Source organism: Felis catus, chromosome D4, assembly GCF_018350175.1.
Source record: "Felis catus isolate Fca126 chromosome D4, F.catus_Fca126_mat1.0, whole genome shotgun sequence".
NCBI lineage: Eukaryota > Metazoa > Chordata > Mammalia > Carnivora > Felidae > Felis > Felis catus.
The window spans coordinates 55,397,019-55,415,758 of NC_058380.1; the positions used below are offsets into that span (position 1 = coordinate 55,397,019).

Genomic DNA, 18,740 nt, shown 5'->3' on the forward strand with positions numbered 1-18,740 from the left:
GCGCAGTCGGTTAAGCGTCCGACTTCAGCCAGGTCACGATCTCGCGGTCCGTGAGTTCGAGCCAGGCATCAGGCTCTGGGCTGATGGCTCAGAGCCTGGAGCCTGTTTCCGATTCTGTCTCCCGCTCTCTCTGCCCCTCCCCCATTCATGCTCTGTCTCTCTCTGTCCCAAAAATAAACGTTGAAAAAAAAAATTTAAAAAAAAAAACAAAAAAAAAACAAAAAAACCAAAGAGCTTCATTCTCTCACAGCTATGGAAGCTAGAAATCTGAAATTAGGAGGTTAGTAGAGCTATCCTCCTTCTGAAATCTCTAGGAAAGAATCTTTCCTTGCCTCTTCTTGCTCCCGGTGGCTCCCAGCAACCACAGTGTTCATTGGCTTTTAGCTGCATCACTCCAATCTGCCTCCATGTTCACATGGCCTTCTCTGTGTGTATGTTTCTCTCCTGTCAGTGTGTCCTCTCCTCTTCTTACTAGGACACCAATCACTGGAAATAGGTCCCACTCTAATCCAGTATGACCTCATCTTGACTTAACTAATTGCATCTGCAAAGACCTATTTCCAAACAAGATTTATTCTGAGGGAAGACATGAATTTCAAGGGTTCCCTATTTAACCCCCTACAGCTATCAAGTGGAAAGAGCCTGCTTGAGAATTAAGCCAACATGGAGTCATGGGGTATGTGTCCTAGTATGGCGTATCTGGCCCTGTACTGATCAATTATATGAACTGGCGAATCTCCCCCTCTTTGCCTTAAGTCATCTTGAAGTGACAGAAAGAAACCGACTACAACCCCTACTTTTGTAAAATTAGAAAGTCATCTGCACATGACCCATGTTCCAAACTTCTCCCATCCTCCAAAAATCTGACAGGGATTGTGCAATCCCACTTGGAGGTGGAATGGATTTACTTCATTTACTTCATTTGGCCAGGAAACAAATTTATGTTGAGCAGCTAGACGATTTCTTATAATGCATCCCACCATTATTCCTTGCTTTTAATTTTTATTATGGAAAATTTCAAAAATACACAAAAGTGGGGAGAATAGTATAATGAACCTCAATGTTTCTATCACCCCATGTTTGCTTCATCTACACCTCCAACTTCCCTCCATCTCCTGCAGGATTACTTCAAAACTCAGATACTATATAAGTAATTTATCCTCTTCAACCACTATTCTAAGTTTTAAATCCCCTCATTACTGTATTCGAAGACTTTTGTGCCTTGCAAGACTAAACAAGGCACTTTGGACATAGCGTCCACCAGAGTCTGCTGAATGGAGTCCCTGCCCTCAGAATTTCCAATCTATTAGGAGAGATAAGACAGGAAGCCCCTCCAGTATTTATCAAACTTTAGTGTACACCATCTGGGGAGATGTTAAAATGCAGAAGCTACTCAAATATTTGTGAGGGGGTGGGAAATATGTGGGAGGGGGTGGGGAATTCTGCAGTTCTAATAAAGACTACAATGCTGCTGGTCTGTCAAAGGAGAAAAGACAGGGTACTGTATAAGGTAGGGGTGACAGGTCACCAGGCTTAAGAACTGTCTTTTGAATACCACAGTTACTCAAACTAATTTTTACAATATTTCAGAGTGAGAAGAACACTGAACCAAGCACTGAGGGATCCAGAGAGGAAATTTTATAAACTCTGGGAAGGGAAGGCACAGTTACCTGTCAGTTTCAGAAATCTATAGGATAGTTAGAGTGTGAAAGTGGCTAGCCAGCTCATGGTGACTCTTTTTTCAAAAAACTTTACCCTCCTGGGACTGGTCCTCCATATCCATTTTTGTACTGCTTGAACCCACCCACCAGCCATAGTTGATTGGACCAAGGGTGAGCATCTGACCCAAGCTGGGTCAATCAGAGGGTCTCTCCTGAGAATTTGGATCTGAGATTCAGGACAGTCAGTCAGACCCTAGATATGGCTGGAATTGAAATTATGTAAATATTCCACCTTCTGCCAATATACAGAGAAGCAAAGAAAACTGAGAAAATGAAACTGACCATAAAGAGGACCTAGAAATGAAGAGAGCACTACCTACATTCCTCAGGCTTCTTGCCCCGTTCTCATCCCTCCTGAGGCCTAATAGCATTTCTGTGCCCCAGAACCCAATCTCCCTATATTGAAATCTTCCAGATATTGCATGAGTGAGTTTTAGATCTCTGCAACCAAAGAGACTGACAAATAGACAATGTCATATAACAAGTGAGGACAAAGCCAGAGAGGGAGAAGGGTTAAGAGCTGCTGGGTTTAGGAATGCAGGTCAGTGTGGGTTTACCAGACAGCTGGGCAGATGAGAGGTCATTTCTGGCCAAAACGAAGTCTCAGGAACCAGAAAAGAAACTTCTTCCCTGCAGGCGGTAGGTTGAGCCCTGCCTCTGGCTTCTTTGAGGCCACCAGGTTCATGTTGCCTGCCTGCCTGTCTGCCACTTCTCACCTGGGAATTTGCCCCAGCCTTCCTAACTGTGTTAGGACGGGCCCTACCAGAAGGCACCTTGTTTCCACTAAGCTCTAAGAGCTGTGGCGTTCCTGCTCTAGAGCCACCTGACAGTATCGTCTGCTCCTCCCAGGGATCTGGGGAGAGCTGCTGCCAGTTGGTTGTTATTCTGCCCATCTTCCTCATCAGCAGGCCACTCTGTGAGTCTCCAGCCTGTGAGGTATGAGGAGTTTAGTCCATAGGTGGGCCCTGAAGTCTGTGGCAATGATCCAAGCCCAGCCCTTTTGTTACAGTTGGATGGTCAACTTATTCCCGTTGGCTCAGGACTGTCCCATGTCCCAGGACCCCTCTCAGTTCTGGAAAAACTGGGAGAGTCCTCAATGGAAACCTGCCTTAGCATTGTCCTTGGAAGGGCTCATCCCAGGTCTGGTGACTCTAGACCTCCAAACCCCAGCCTCCTCAGTATCCCCACACAATTGGAATTTCTAAACTGCTTTCTGAAACCATTGCATCTTACACCTGTTGACCACACAGCAAATTAAAAGCACAGATACTCAAGCCTCCCATTCACTAATTGGCTGATCTTGGGTTAGTTATCTAAACTCTCAGTGCCTCACTGAAAAGTGGTACCAATAATACTACACCTGCCTCATTGTGTTGTTGTGAGAAAAGTGAGAATAGTCCCTGACTGTATGAAAGCTGGCAATTATTGTCATGCCCCTACCCTGATCTAGTCATTGCCTCCTCCCACTAAGGAGACCCTCACTCCCGGACACGCTTCACAGTCCCAGTGGCATGGCACAGATCCAGGCCTAATGGGATGACCCAGGCTGCCTACAGAGGGGTCACCTAGTCCTCCTCTCCCTGGGCTCTGAGATTGAGCCTTGGAGCAGGGCCTGGTTTCTCTCATTTCCAGGCACAGTCCCTAAAGGGGAATGCTCATGGGGCCCATTAGAAGGACCTAACAGAAAGAGATCAGCAAAGGACTTCAATGGCTTGGCCAGCCCTCTTGTGTGGACAGAGGATCCCCCTGTCTCTGGTCCCCTGCCATTGTGGCCAGTCTAGTCCCTCAACCTGCTTTCTCAGCAGCCATGCTCTCACACCTGTCAGAAATGAGAAGTCCAGAAATAAGAGATTCTGGGCCAGGAGGGACACCTCCTAAGAACTCTGCAAACAGCTACAGAATGCCTTGAGGGCATTGTGTGTGTGCACAGTGGGAGAAGTATAGGAAGTCCTTGCAGCCAGCTATTATCACATGACCATTGACTACTGGAGGTGAGGTCTGTCTGCCCACAAAGGTACCTGACCCATGTTGATTTCTTCCCCCTGTTCACCATGGGAAGTGTGTGCACCAACGCAGGCTTTGTATGTCACAATGAAAGCAAATGCCAAAGCCCTGGTGCCGGGTTTCAGCCCCTCTAAGAGAAAACCCCAGGAGTACATGGAGGTCTTACCACCTCCTCTTGGGCCAGCCACACCAGGCCAGCTCTCAAAGGCTTCTTGTGACTGTCCTTTCTCTCATCTTTCCTCACTGTGATAAATGTCCTGGGATTAGCCCTTCTGTGTTTATTGGATGAGCAATTTGTGTCTGTCTGAAAAGCTACATCTGAATAACGTTTGGCACGAGCTGAAGAAATGTGAGCCTCTGTGTTCCCCTCCAGCCAGCTCTCTGGAGCCAGCCCGTCTCCTGCCAACAGGGTTAGACAGCACTGCTGCTGGGTCAGCAGCCTAAACATGTTTGTAGGTGGGGAGAGGGGGTTGGCAGGAGGGTGAGGAAAGTGCCTGCGGTGAGACCAGAAACCCAGGACAGAGGAGTAGAGCAGCTTTAGAAAATCCACCAAGTGTTCTGGAGGCCCTGTAATAATTTGGAGACATCACAGATGTGATGCCCATGGTGATCACCCAGGTCTAGGGACAGGAAAATAAGGACCCCCATGCAGCTCAGGACAAAGGGTGATTACCTGGGCCCAGAGTCCCAGAGGTGAACTGCAGCAAAGGAGATTCAAAGGAGTCCAGTGGGTAGCACGAGGAGCCCAGATTTAGAAGGTTAATTAGTGTTGGGCTTTTAAGGTTTGTGTGGAGTGGGGCCAGGTGTGGAGTGTTAGGATGTAGTGGGGCTGTTGAAACACTTCCTGACTCAGGGCACCTGGGTGGCCAGTCAGTTGGGTGTCGATTTCCACTCAGGTCATGATCCCAGGGTTGTGGGATCGAGCACACCGTCAGGCTCCATACTGAGAGTGGAGCCTGCTTAGGATTCTCTCTCTCTCTCTCTCTCTCTCTCTCTCTCTCTCTGCCCTCTCCCCCACTTGCACATGCACACTCTCTTTCTCTCTCTTTCTAAAATAAATAAAAACAAAAATAAAAAATATTTCCTGTTCAGGTCCTGGCACTGGGGAGGACGGCTTGCAGCAATGGCCATCAGGCAACATAGTTATGAGGTGCTGAGGAGTATAGACAAAGAGGGAATTGGGTGGGTGTGTTAACAACTTCTGCCACCCCTCCTCCTCCAGCAGCCTCTGCTGTCCTCCCTCCATATTCCTCTGCTCTTCCCTTAGGGTGCACATCACTCGTCCCACATGTCCTGTGACTCAGCTCTCAATCTTTCCTCCACCAGCACCTCACTCTCCCCAAGTGAGGGATCAGACTGAAGACAGGACACCATCTGTGTGCCCCTAACAGTGAGCATAGAACTGGCCACCAAGGAGGCATCAAAAATGGTTTGAGTAAAGGAATGAAAGTGAGGCTGGGACTTCAGATTTCAGTGGTCACAGACTCACAAGAAGATAGCAAATGACAGGTCAGGCAGAAGTAAAAATGCAGGAAATTGGTTCATGAGTGAGAACACGGCCACCATAACACCATCCTTAGAGTCTTCTCTGGGTGGAGACCTGTAGGGTAAGTCGGCTTGATGAGACAGGCCCCTAGAGGCTCTTCTGTAACAATTCACTCGTCCTGGTGTTCACGCGGCTCCATCCATCCAGTTAATGTGTTTTGAATCCCTACCTGTATCATACGCTGTAGGATACTGTCTCCTCAAATAGAAAACAAACAAAACAGGACAACAAAACAGATGTACCCGTAAAAGGTGGTAGGAACAATCTGTGCTCTCACAGAGTGTAGGGAGAATGTTATAAATATTCAGGGGGGGAAAGCAGGTTAATTTTACTTGGAGAAGCAGGAAAGTCTTCATGGGGATGGAGGGGGACGCATTAGACCTGGACCTGGAATGAAATCTGCAAATGCACCCCAAGTGTGCTGTTCATCCTCCCCCCACCACCACTTCCCTGCTGTCAACACTCACTCAATTTGGTGGCAATGGAAGATTTTGCTAACTGATCCCTGTACCTTTTCACAAGCCCCAGGTATATCCACAGAACGCTTCTCAACACAGCAACCCAGCCAGATGATCAGAGAGGGTGCACGAGAGAAGAAAGGCATTTGCCATCACTCCTTGGAAGGCATATATAATTGAGACCTGCAGGGGTCAGCAACAGAAGGAACAGAGTGAGGAGAGGCACAGCGGTGGGGAGACACTGAACATGTATGATGAAGGGGAGTGGGCTGCGTAGGCCTGTGAGTAAGGTCTGTGAATAGGGAACAATGGACAATGTGGCTGAGAAAGTAGGTTGAGGAATATGTGGATTAGGATCTTGCCAGGCTAAGGAATGTGGGGTTAGGCCTGCAGGGGGCAGAGGCAGTCACACAACTGAGTTGTGTTTAAAAAGACAGTCTGGCAGCAGTGGGCAGGGTGGACTGGGGTGGAGAGAAGCTGGAGGCGGGTAGATCAGCCAGACAACCATCCCAGGCAACCAGTGATGAAGCCTCCTGCGAGCTCTTGGAGCACTTGGCAAAAGCATCTGTTTAACACTCACTCTACGGTCTCTCTCGGATCTGTCTTTTTACAGCCTGACAGCCCTACAGGCTGCAGGATCCTTGACATCAGGAACTGTTTGCTGCCTCTCTGGGGCCCCAGGCCTGACATGGTTCTTGGCAGGTGCTCATTATATATTTGTGAATTACTGAATAGGGCAGTGAAAAAAAGGACAAGGGGTGTACAGAGAAGGGCGCAAGTTTCCGGGATAACATCCTGTTTAGCAAGTACAGTTCCTTAGGCCTGGACATTGGCACAGCTGTCTTTTAATGTGTGTGGTGAAGTAGAAGCATGTGCAGGCAGCATGGGCAGTGAAGGAGCCACAGCTCACTCCAAAAGCTGCGAATTGCCTTGTCTGTGTGCCTGCATGTGCGTGTGTGTGTGCGTGCGTGTGCGCGCATGCATGCGTGTGTGCATGTCTTAGGCTTGCAAGAGCTTTTGGCTTTTTAGAGAAAGGTGGACAGACAAACGGGAGAACTCACAATATGTACTGTCCTAAGGTGCCTTAGGAAGTGTATTAAGACTCTTTTTTGGTTGCAAGTGGCAGAAGATCAATGCAAGCAAGCCTAGGGACAATGGGAAGCATTTGGGCACCGCCAGAGTGAAGGATTCCAACGGTGCCAGACTCTTTCCATCTCTAACGTCTACTTTTCTCCACATGTCAGTCAACCTCATTCTCAGAGCCTGGCCTCCCCCACCGGCTGGAAATATGGCTGCCGGGAGCCTGGGTCTCACTTCTGGGAGCTCCTCCACCAAAGAGTCAATAAAGCCTTCCTTTCTCATGTCCCAATTTCAGAGACCCCAGGAAAGGATTCTGATTAGCGCTGCTTGTGTCAGGACCCTGCCCCTGGCCTAAGACCTAATGCAGCAAGTAAGGAAACAGGGTCATGTAAAAAGGAAAAAACTTCCACCAAAACCCCATAGTTGAAGTAGAAAAGGAGTATTTCACAGAGGTGGAGCTAATAATAATAATCCTGGAGACCCTGGCTGGCTCAGTCAGTAGAGCATGTGACTCTTTTTTTTTTTAATGTTTATTTGTTTTTGAGAGAGAGAGCGAGAGCTGCAGAGTGCAAGTGGGGGAGAAGCAGAGAGAGAGGGAGACATAGAATCCAAGCAGCCTCCAGGCTCTGAGCTGTCAGCACAGAGCCCGACGCAGGGCTCGAACCCACTAACTTCAAGATCGTGACCTGAGCCGAAGTCGGATGCTTAACCGTCTGAGCCATCCAGGCGCCCCAAGAACATGTGACTCTTCATCTCGGGGTTGTGAGTTCAAGCCCAACATTGGGTGTAGAGCTTACTTCTAAAAGAAAAATCCTGTCTGAGTCTGCGTAAGTTAACTCTTGTACATAACAACCCTAATAGGTGTCGCTGTTGTAGTCATCATTACCCTTGAGAATTATTACCTCAGGAAACCAAGGCACAGAGAAGATAAGTAACTGTCATAGATCACAAACTAGTAAATAGAGGTGGAGCTAGGATTTAAATCCATTTAATCTAGCTCCAGACCCTATATCTTCTTATTATGTTATTTTACCTATTCACTACAGAACGAAAGAAAGCAAGGTCTAGGGCTGTGAGGAAGGAGCCTCAACAATTTCTCCTGGGGAAATTTAAGGCCCAAGCTGAGGAGCCTTTGGAAAGGGATCCAATGTCAAGGGAATCTAGAATAAGAAACACCACCACCCATCTTAATCTTGCTGGAGATAACTGAAAAGGAATGTTTCATTTTGACCTTTTTTTAAAAGATTTTTGGGGCGCCTGGGTGGCTCAGTCAGTTGGGCATCCGACTTCGGCTCAGGTCATGATCTCACACTCCGTGAGTTCGAGCCCCGTGTCGGGCTCTGTGCTGACGGCTTGGAGCCTGGAGCCTGCTTCAGATTCTGTGTCTCCCTCTCTCTGACCCTCCCCTGTTCACGCTCTGTCTTTCTCTGTCTCAAAAATAAACATTAATGGGGCGCCTGGGTGGCACAGTCGGTTGGGCGTCCGACTTCAGCCAGGTCACGATCTCGCGGTCCGTGAGTTCGAGCCCCGCGTCAGGCTCTGGGCTGATGGCTCAGAGCCTGGAGCCTGTTTCTGATTCTGTGTCTCCCTCTGTCTCTGCCCCTCCCCCGTTCATGCTCTGTCTCTCTCTGTCCCAAAAATAAATAAACGTTGAAAAAAAAAATTTTTTAATAAATAAATAAATAAATAATAAAATAAACATTAAAAAAATTTTTTTAATATTTTTTAGTTTATTTATTTATTTATTTACTTATTTATTTATTTTGAGAGAGAGAGAGAGAGAGAGAGAGCAAGAGCAGCAGAGGTGCAGAGAGAGAGGAAGAGAGAGAATCCCAAGCAGGCTTTACACTGTAGCACAGAGGCCAACAGAGAGCTCAGTTCCACAGACCACGAGATTGTGACCTGAGCCAAAACCAAGAGTGGCTGCTTAACCGACTAAGCCACCCAGGAGACCCAAGATTTTATTTTTTTAAGTAATCTCGACACCAAACGTGGGGCTCAAACTTACAACCTCAAGATCAAGAGTCTCAAGCTCCACCTAATAAGCCAGCCAGGCGCCCCTCATTTTGATTTCTTTTTTCTTCCATCTTTATTTACTTAGAGTTAGATAAAGCCAAGAAAAGCAAATGAAAGAACAATGAGGTCCCATTTTCACCTATTAAAAATTTAAGCGGCGGTATAATAGCCATGCTGGCAATGGTGGGGAGATGGTTCCTTCTAAATGGCTGGTGACAGGATAAAGTGGTCCAACTAGTGAAAAACAATTTATTTGGCAATGAGGGTCAAGAGCTATAGAAGCTCTTTTTAACTTTGACCTGGTAACCTCACTCTTTAAAAATAGCTCGTGGAGTCACAAAATAAAACCCAACAAGTGCTACATGCAAGAGATACATCTAAAATAGTGTTCCTCGGAAATACTGAAAGTAAAAGAGTAGGAAAAAATAGAAAACAAGAACAAAAGCCATACATGCAAATACAAGCAACACGAAAGCAAGGGTTTTGGAATTAGTATCAGACATGGCTGAATTCACAGAAAAACAGAAAACAAGACATAGGAGAAAATGATGATAAAGTCAGAGAGCAACAATGTAGATTTGTCATAAATATTTATGCACAAAATAATATAGCATCAGAATTCAGGAAGCAAAAACAATAGGAATTACATGGAAAAATGGACATAAGTACAGTAACTGTAGAAAATTTTAATTCACCTCTCTTAGCCCGTGACTGATCAATAAACTATACAAAAAGTAAGGATATAGAGGACTTGATTTGTTAAATTAGTAAGGCAGATTGAATTAAGAGATATCAAATTCTATATCTTGAAAACCTAGAATTTACACTTCGTGAGTATCCCGGGATCATTAACAAATGACCACATATAAGGTTTTTTCATAAAAAAACAAACAAAAAAACCTCAATACATTTCAAAAAGTAGAATGAGTACAGACAACAGTCTCTAATCACAATCCACTAACACTAGGAAATAGCAAAACAGAAACTGAAAAGCAATAGAAAAGCTGAAAATTAAATATAATCAAAACACAATATCTGGATGGAATATTATTCAGTGTTAAAAAGCAAGGCAATTCTGACACATGCTGTAAATCAATTAACGTGGAGGACATTGTGCTAAGTGACAAAAAGATAAGCACTGACATAAGCCAGTCACAAAAATATAAACACTGTATGATTTGCTTATATGAGGTATCTAGAATAGTCAAAAAGAGACAGAAAGTGGAATTGTTGTTTCCAGGGGAAACAGGAGGAGTGGGGAATGGGAAGATTTTTAATGGGTATGAAGTTTCAGTTTTGCAAGATGAAAAAGTTCTTTTTGTGTATTGTACAACAGTGTGAATACACTAAACATTATTGAGCTATACACTTGGAAATGGTTGAGATGTTAAATTTTGTGTCATATGTATTTTAAGAAATTATCTTAATTCTCAAAGTGTAAACTATCTTTTGGGGAAAAAAAGTGATAATCCCCAAGGAAACAGTACAAAAGACAAGTCAAAGGAATGAGCATTTTCATGGTTCTTGGCTATGTCTCGCATAATCTTCAGTAAGAATTCAGAGGGGTAAATTTTGAACAGGGCAAGCTTTGAGACAGACATATTGTGTTTGAAAATGTTGGTTTTCTTCCTGCATTATTTCACCAACTTGTATGCCAGGCTCTGTATTAGGACCTAGAGAGACCAGAAAGGGTAGAGTTTATCTACACCTGTTTATCTCTACCACAGAAGCAAAGGTCCAAAGAACAAAGCAAAATTCTGTTCAATCCCACCAGTTAATTCCAAGTAAAAGGAGAGGGGGAGGGAGGTCAGATGGCCAAATATTACGTTTTTCTCTTCTCTGAACCTGAGCCATTCCCCACTGGGGCTTCAGATTGTGGCTTCCTCATTGTGACCACAGGTAAATCATTTTACCTCTCTGAGAGTCACTTTCCTCATCTACAAAATGGAACTGATAGTGCCACCTGGTTTTCATGAGGAGCAAATGAGATAAAGTATATTAAGAGTTTAGAGAGGCACACATATTCAGCACACAGGAAATGCTGGCTTGCTGCTGGTGGACATATTTTACAGACGAGCGAGCATCCTCCGACTCAACTACATTACTTGTACTCTTTGGAGGTTTGGATGGGCGCATTTCTTCCCTCCCTAAAGTTTCTTCCAAGATTCTGTCTACACACTTATACATGAGGTTACCAGCTCTGAGGAAAGAGACAAAGTTGACTCTCCTGGTATCTTCAGGACCTAACACTTGGTTTGAAAAAAAAAAAAAAAAAAAAAAAGACTCCTTAGTAGCTTCAGGCACCTAATCAAAGCCACAGCTGGTCTGGGGTGCCAACCACAGTGCCATGAACACCTGGGCCTCAACGAACGCCGCAGATGAATATGGGGACATGGTCAGCAGCAACTCCATACCCTTTGGTAGCTTTCTTTTTCTCCCTGCACCTGGCAGATAGCATCCTTCATGCTTAGTAACTTAGTTTATTTGTTAGCTAATTTATTCATCCACAACATGTCAACAAACAGTTAACAAAAATCACACTGGAGATCTGTGCAAAATGCAGTGGAGAATAGGAAAAGCAGCTTCTAAGCCTCACCGGGCATATCAAGGCAGGCTTCACAGAGGAGTAGGATGAGCTGGACTTGGAATGATCTATAGGAGAAGGCTATGGGAGTTGAAGAAAGAATATACTGTTAAAGAGTAGAGTTTGGAGCCCTTGGAGTTTCTTGCAAGGCTGAGCAGCTATTGCCCATGAGACCATGCCCAGTGGCAGGAACACAGCAACTATGAAACTCCTCTAGAGGGCTCTCTACAAGTCCTCTCCCTGCCTCAGCCCTGCCGGCCTTACTTACATCATCGATGGAGCTTTCCCCTAGGGAGAACCGAGCTCTGCCAGAGTCCCATGGTGAGCAGTAATGGAACAGAGATTAGGATCTGACTGAGTTATAGTCCTAGCTTTTCTATTCTTAACTCCTAGGCTTTTATGGAGCTCTGGGGGCCAAGCCGCCTTTTAAAAGCCCACACATGGAAAGCATGGTGGGTACAACTGGCTCACCATTAGGAAAAAATTTAAGTTTAGAGCTCCAAGTCATGGCTGACGTTAGAATAAATTCCAGATGGCTGAAAGATTTGAATGTAAAACATGAAATCACAAAAATAGTAAAAGAACAAAATAGATGAATATTTATAATTTTGGAAGGGAAGGGAAGTACAGAAGACCATTCTAAGTTTGACACCAAAGGCAGATAATAAAAGATTAATGGGAACACACACACACACACACACACACACACACACAAGAAGACTGGCATGAAAGTAGAAATGTTAACAAAGACCTCCAATTTCAGGATTATTGGGTATAAGGAGAAGAGGCCCTGGGCCATTCCTTGGAGTGGTTAATTGGGAAAATGCACTTGGAGTATCCGATGCGATTTTTCCTTTCCTTCTCACATTTTGTACTAATTAGCTGCAAGGGGGATTTTCCCCAAACCAAACCAGTAAGTGTGGGCTCTTGGGCCAGAGGCAAAGCCTTGCCCCAGACAACAACTAGGACCCAAGAGGGGAAGAAAATTGCCATACTCAAAAGACAAAATGGGTCCTCTTCTTCCTTACATAACCCCCACATCTCCAACCATCCAGCACATTCCACTTTTCTACAAAGTTACTACATGCAGAGTCAGTAAACAGGACAAACAGGAACAAGAATATACAACTTAAAAATGAACAAATGTCTAGAATTACTAAATATTTGAGAAAAGTCAGAACAATGACACAGAACCATCAAAATACCATCAGAAAAACTAACATTCAAGAAACAGAATTAACAACTACTGAAGAAAAAGACTTCAGATTAAGTGTAATTAAAGTCTTCATAAGAAATGTGAAAGGAGGGGCGCCTGGGTGGCTCGGTCAGTTACACGTCCGACTTCTGCTCAGGTCATGATCTCTTGGTTTGTGGGTTTGAGCCCCACACTGGGCTCTGTGCTGACAGCTAGGAGCATGGAACCTGCTTCGGATTCTGTGTCTCCCTCTCCCTCTGTCCCTCCTCGACTCGCACTCTCTCTCTCTCTCTCTTAAAATAATAACAATAATAAACATGAAAATTTAAAAAAAAAAGAAATGTGAAAGGATATTTCATCTATTAAAGAGAATCAACTGGAGGGGGCACCTGGCTGGTTCAGTTGGTAGAACATGCAACTCTTGACCTCAGCATCCTCAGTTCAAGCCCCACGTTGGGTGCAAAGCATACTTTAAAAAAAAAAAAAAAAAGGATTGAAACAAAAGGTAAAAAAAAAAAAAATCAACTGGTGATTTGGAACTTTAAGCACTTGTTTTTCCAAATAAAAAATTCGGGGGGCTAAATCACAAAATAGATATTGATGAAGAATCAATAATAGAGTTGACAGGTCAAGTGGAGAAATTCTCCCAAAATGCAGTTCAAAAGAACAGAGGTAGGAGGTATGAAAGAGAAATTAGAGGCAGTGACAGGTTTGGCCCACTGGCTAGAGTCTGCCAACCTCTGTTCTATGGCCCTCAATTCCCTCGTTTGTAAACTGAAGATAATATTTGTACCAGCTTCATAGGGTTGTTGTGGGAGTTAAACGGGGCAATGTGTCAAGTACTTTGCTCCTCACCTTATACATAATAAGCAGCCAATAAACACTAGTTATTACTGTTGATGTACTTGTTCAGGTAGGTGCTGAGAATGAAGAAGAAGGAGGTCACATTTATTTGACCCCTACTGTGCACACGGCAGGCCCAAGTCTTCAAGGGACTTGAAGGACTTCATTTTATCATTTTATCAGTTACTTCATAAAAATACCTCAGGTTGGCAGAGGAAAAAGAAGTGATGAAGCATAGAAAATGGACCCAGAAGTTCTGTCATCCTCTTTAGTAGGAATTCCAGAATAAGATAACAGATGGAATGGAGGGGAAAAAAGAAATACGTCATGGCCTATTTCCTAGAGGTGAAGAAAGGCATAAGCTTTCACACTGAAATGGCTCACTGAATACCAAGAAGAATAATTGTCCTCCCCCCAAAAAAGACCTAGGCTTAGATTAACTATGATGAAATTTCAGAATTCTAAGTATAAAGGAAATGCCAAGCAATTTTGTTCCATTCTCCTATATTTGTAAGTGCATTTTTCCAGGAAGAGGATCTGAAACATGTACCCAGTTCTTAAAAGAGCAACCATAAAGGAAGTCTAAGAACTGCTGTCTCCTATGAAGAGAACTTCTCCACGCAAGGAGGCTGGCGAGGAGGGGCTCAACCTTTAATTAAGGTTGTTCTACATCTGGTCCCTTTCACTCTTTTTTCTTGCACACTCACAAAAGGAAAGACTGACCAAGCTCAAAACCAGACTGCCCTTAACTCAGCACATTATTAGACTTTCTTCTCTCTGGGAGAAACACCTGCAAAGATTTTCCCTCAGAAATGTCTCTGGTTTTAAAAAGTCTCTAAGACTCAACAATGCTAATAGCATTTGCTACTGTGAAAATTTTGCTGGGGAAATGGGAGGAAGGGGCGTCTTGTGAGCCCCCTGCAGTTTTGTGGCATTGGGGTCATTGAGATGTGGGCGTGATCAGTGTGCAAGCCCAGGTGGGGGTAGGGGGTGGGTTGGAGACTTGGACCCACTACTTCCAACTGTATGATCCAGGCACTTTCTGAGCCTCTGTTTCCTGGTCAGTGAAATGGGAACACCCTTGTTATGCCTCTCAGGGTAGTTGGGAGGCTAAGATTTTTACCAATGAAGGCTCTGAAAAAGCAAGTTCTAAACTAAGAGTCACTTATGCAAATGTCTTAACGGCTACTTGTGAAGTGGCCGGCATAAGAAATTAGGGAATGGCGAGCACCCTGACCTAACAAAAATATTCAGGAGCCAAATTTGGCCCTGGGGCACCAGCTTATGACTCTGCTTTAAACAAAAATGAGGATAATTGGATTAAAGCAGCTCTCAAAATGGATAGAAAATAAAAGTTTTCACCCTGTTACCGGTTGAATTGTGTTTCCCCTTCCCCCAAAATAAGTTGAAGTCCTAAGCCCAAGTATCTCAGAATGTGACCTTATTTGGAAATAGGGTCATTGCAGATGTAATTAGTTAACATGAGGTCATACTGGAGTAGGACTGACTCCTAATCTTACTCCTTATAAAGAAAACAGCCATGTGAAGACAGAAAGACACAGGGAGAATGCCCTGTGAAGACAGGCAGATGAGCGATGCATCTGTAAACCAAGGAATGGCGGGTTTGCTAACTATCCTGGAAAACTAGGAAAAGGGCATGGAACAGATTCTATCTCAGAGTCCTCAGAGGGAAACAACCCTGCTGACATCTTGATTTTAGACCTGTGAGAGAAGAAATTGCTTCTGTGTTAAGCCACCCAGTTTATGACACATTGTTATGGCAACCCGGGGGGAAACTGATACACTCCCCTAAATGAAACTATTTTATATCGGCTATGAATTTCCGCTTTTCAGCATGAGTCAGTTGGACACCCAGCTTGAGCCTTGGCGGGGCCAGGACCAGGGTGAGGCACCCAGGGTCTGAAACTCCGGGAGGCAGTTACTCTCAGGTCCCCGCAAGTGCTGATGCTCTGAGTGCCTCCTTGAGAGCTGGGCACCTATGGCCACGCCGGAGTGTGTGACAGCCGTCCAGCCTGAACGCATTATGTAACAGCTTTCAGTGGTGCTTTGGAGCTGATTATAAAATGTAGTCTTCAGGGTGTCTGGGTGGCTCAGTCGGTTGAGCGTCTGACTTCAGCTCAGGTCCTGGTCTTGAGGTTTGTGGGTTCAGGCCCCCGCACTGGGCTTTGTGCTGACAGCTCGGAGCCTGCTTCGGGGATTCTGTGTCTCCCTCTCTCTGCCCCTCCCCTGCCAAGCACTCATGCTTGCTCGCTCTCTTTCAAGAGTAAATAAACATTAAAAAACTTTTTTTTTTTAATAATAAAATGTAGTCTCCATCCACTTTAACCTAGGGCAGAACAAACATGGATTTCTCATAATCTCAGAACATTTCCTCTTTATTTAAGGCAGAAGGTGAGGGAATAGCAGAATAGCAGAATACGCCTCCCCAAAATATGACTAAAGGAGTTCAGGACATGCCACCCCAAATTATGCCACTTTGGTATGTTGATTATTTTAAGCTGTAGGCACTGGAAAAACAGCAAATTCAGGGAGCTTTCTCTGAATTCCCCTAATCTTCCTAAATCCTCCAAAAGGAAGTCAATTGTCATAAATCCCCTCCCAGGGAGTTTCATCAAGTAGGGAAGAATGACTCTCATCACCAGGGAGCAGCCTGGAAGTCCACACTACACCTAGACAAACTTTCCACAAACTATTGTATCTCCTATCCTTCTAAGTGTCCATTCAACTTCCCCCAAATCATTTATTCTCTAAGCCCTACATCCTCTCCTCTCATTTACCCATTAAGATGGTATACAAGGGATGCCTGGATGGCTCAGTCTGTGGAGCATGCAACTTTCAATCTCAGGGTTGTGAGTTCAAGCCCCATATTGGGCATGGAGCCTACTTTAAAAAAAAAAAAAAAAAAAAGAGGGAGAGAGAGAGAAATGGTATTTAATCACAAATTCTAAGGCATCTTGGGGAATCATTAATTTTTCCAGGGATATCTCCCCTGTATGTATGAGGTATATATGTTAATAAACTTCTGCTTGCTTTTCTGTAGTTAATCTGTGCTTTATTACAGGAGTCTCAGCCAACTCAGAAGAATGGAGAAAATTATGAGGATAGGATTGCTGAGACATCCTACCCAGATGGAATCCTGGGAACACTGACAGAAGGGTAAGAGTTCTTATTAACATCAGCTCTCTTGGATCTCTGTAGTGCCCAGTTAAGAGAGGAAGGTAAAACTTCATGTTGTCCCTACTTTCCAAATTCAGATTAGCAGGAGGAAAACATTCATAAGAATGAATTCTTTGAACCATGACTCTTTTGAATTTGGTTTTTGGGGTACACTTTGGTTATTTATCCTTTTCCCTCCCAAGGACAGCTATTGCTTTTCTGTTTGTCTCCTTTAATGTCATGAGAACTCAGCTTGGGACACAGGTTGTTGGTTCTTGTGTATGTGCAAGTGAGTAGTTCTGGACCTAGAGAGGCGTGCATCTTTGTGCCCTCTTTAGGGATACCATTTGTCACAAAAGGCTTATTAACTTTGGTTTTGAGCCACTTGATAAACATACATTTGGTTTCAAAGAAAAAGGAAAAAAAATATTTAAAAAGGAAGTTTAATACTGCCAGAAATATTTACTGTTTGTTCCAGCTGATAATAAGATATTGAAAGGATTTTTTGAGAGCACTCTATGTCAGAAATTGGCCTAATTAGAAGCTGATATATATATATTTTTAATGTTTTTTATTTATTTTTGAGACAGACAGAGACAGAGCATGAGCAGGGGAGGGGCAGAGAGAGAGGGCGACACAGAATCCAAAGCAGGCTCCAAGCTCTGAGCTGTCAGCACAGAGCCTGACACGGGGCTCGAACCCACAGACTGTGAGATCATGACCCGAGCTGAAGTCGGACGCTTAACCGACTGAGCCACCCAGGCACCCCTAGAAGCTGATATTCAGAGTCTGATAGGAGCTTCAGTTTTTTCTTTTTTTTAAAGGTTTCTCTGTTCTTTGTTTTTCCTTGATCCTGTTCCTCCCATGGGGACTTCTCAGTCCACTAAAACTCTCTTCTCAAACCCCTGCTGACTACATGTTCCTTCCACCAACTCTGTCTACTTCCTTCATGGCATGATTTCGCTAAGGATAATTTGGAACCCCACTGGTTTCTTTGGGAAACTTAAGATCTCCCTAAACTGGCTCCTTTAAGACCTCTTACTTCCCATTTCTTCTGTTGCTTCTTCTTGATTTTGCCACTTTCAATCTTCCATTCAGTTTCCTTGAATTTTTTGATAGGTCCACCCTCAAACTCTAACCTCCTCTGTCCCTCTGTCCACCCTGCCCACTTCAGCCTTCAGCTCCCTATAATCCCTTCGACTTGAGGCCTCCTACCCTTCATCAGAGGCTGTCAAGGGACCCAGAAACCCCCACAAGCAACTACTTGAGGCTGAAAAGGAAAAAGGAGCTTTTGGAAATTTGGCAAGTGAAAAATCTTAAAAGTCATCTCCACAAATATAAGTAAGAACTTGTAGCCATCTGAGTAGGCAACCTTAACTTTTTCATCTGCTAGAAACACAATTTGGACCCAACTGTTGCTTTATAAACTAGCGAGTTTTGTATTCATATACCCAACATATGGCTAAAATTTTAATAAAAGCTCTAAGATCCCTATGTTTGTCTGTATGTTTACGTATGTCCATATATGTATGTTACTCTGGATGACACTGTCAGAATTAATTGTAAAAGAGCTCTATTTAATTGGCTTAAAGTAAAGCAAGTGCTTATATAAATTAAACATTCAGAGCAGTATAGAAACTAACCTAAATGTTTTTCAAGTTCATGTGACTTGAGTAGTCTTTGATAAACAAGAATATTGTTGGTTTAGTGAAAACAAAAACAAAAACAAAACAAAACAGCACGGCAAGTCTTGAGAGCTGTCAGCTTTAAAAATAATAGAGAGGGGCACCTGGGTGGCTCAGTCAGTTAAGTGACTGACTTCGGCTCAGGTCATGATCCCACAGTTCGTGGGTTCATGCCCCCGCGTCAGGCTCTGTGCTGACAGCTTAGAGCCTGGAACCTGCTTCAGATTCTGTGTCTCCCTCTCTCTCTGCCCCTCCCCCACTCACGCTCGGTCTCACTCTGTCCCTCAAAAATAAATAAACATTGAGAAAAAAAAAATTTTTTTAAAAAGCGGGGGGGGGGGGGGGGGCGCCTGGGTGGCTCAGTTGGTTAAGCGACCAACTGAGGCTCAGATCATGATCTCGCAGTTTGTGAGTTCGGGCCCTGTGTCAGA

The 18,740-nt window shown here is 44.3% G+C and overlaps 1 long non-coding RNA gene across 3 annotated transcripts in view; it reads right to left on the minus strand.

Moving 5' to 3' along the window:
• Positions 1-18,740, minus strand: part of LOC123381772 — a 56,948-nt gene that overhangs the window by 7,234 nt on the left and 30,974 nt on the right. Inside the window, exons 9-10 of one of the 3 annotated variants that reach the window (XR_006589181.1) lie at positions 5,783-5,912; positions 4,752-5,325 (exon numbers count right to left, since the gene is read on the minus strand). The exons of 1 other annotated variant lie outside the window; for it this stretch is intronic. This is a non-coding gene — a long non-coding RNA (uncharacterized LOC123381772). Of the gene's footprint in view, positions 1-4,751; positions 5,326-5,782; positions 5,913-9,934; positions 10,499-18,740 lie in introns of those variants that run through there. One more of the 3 variants, XR_006589182.1, reaches the window with a different exon arrangement.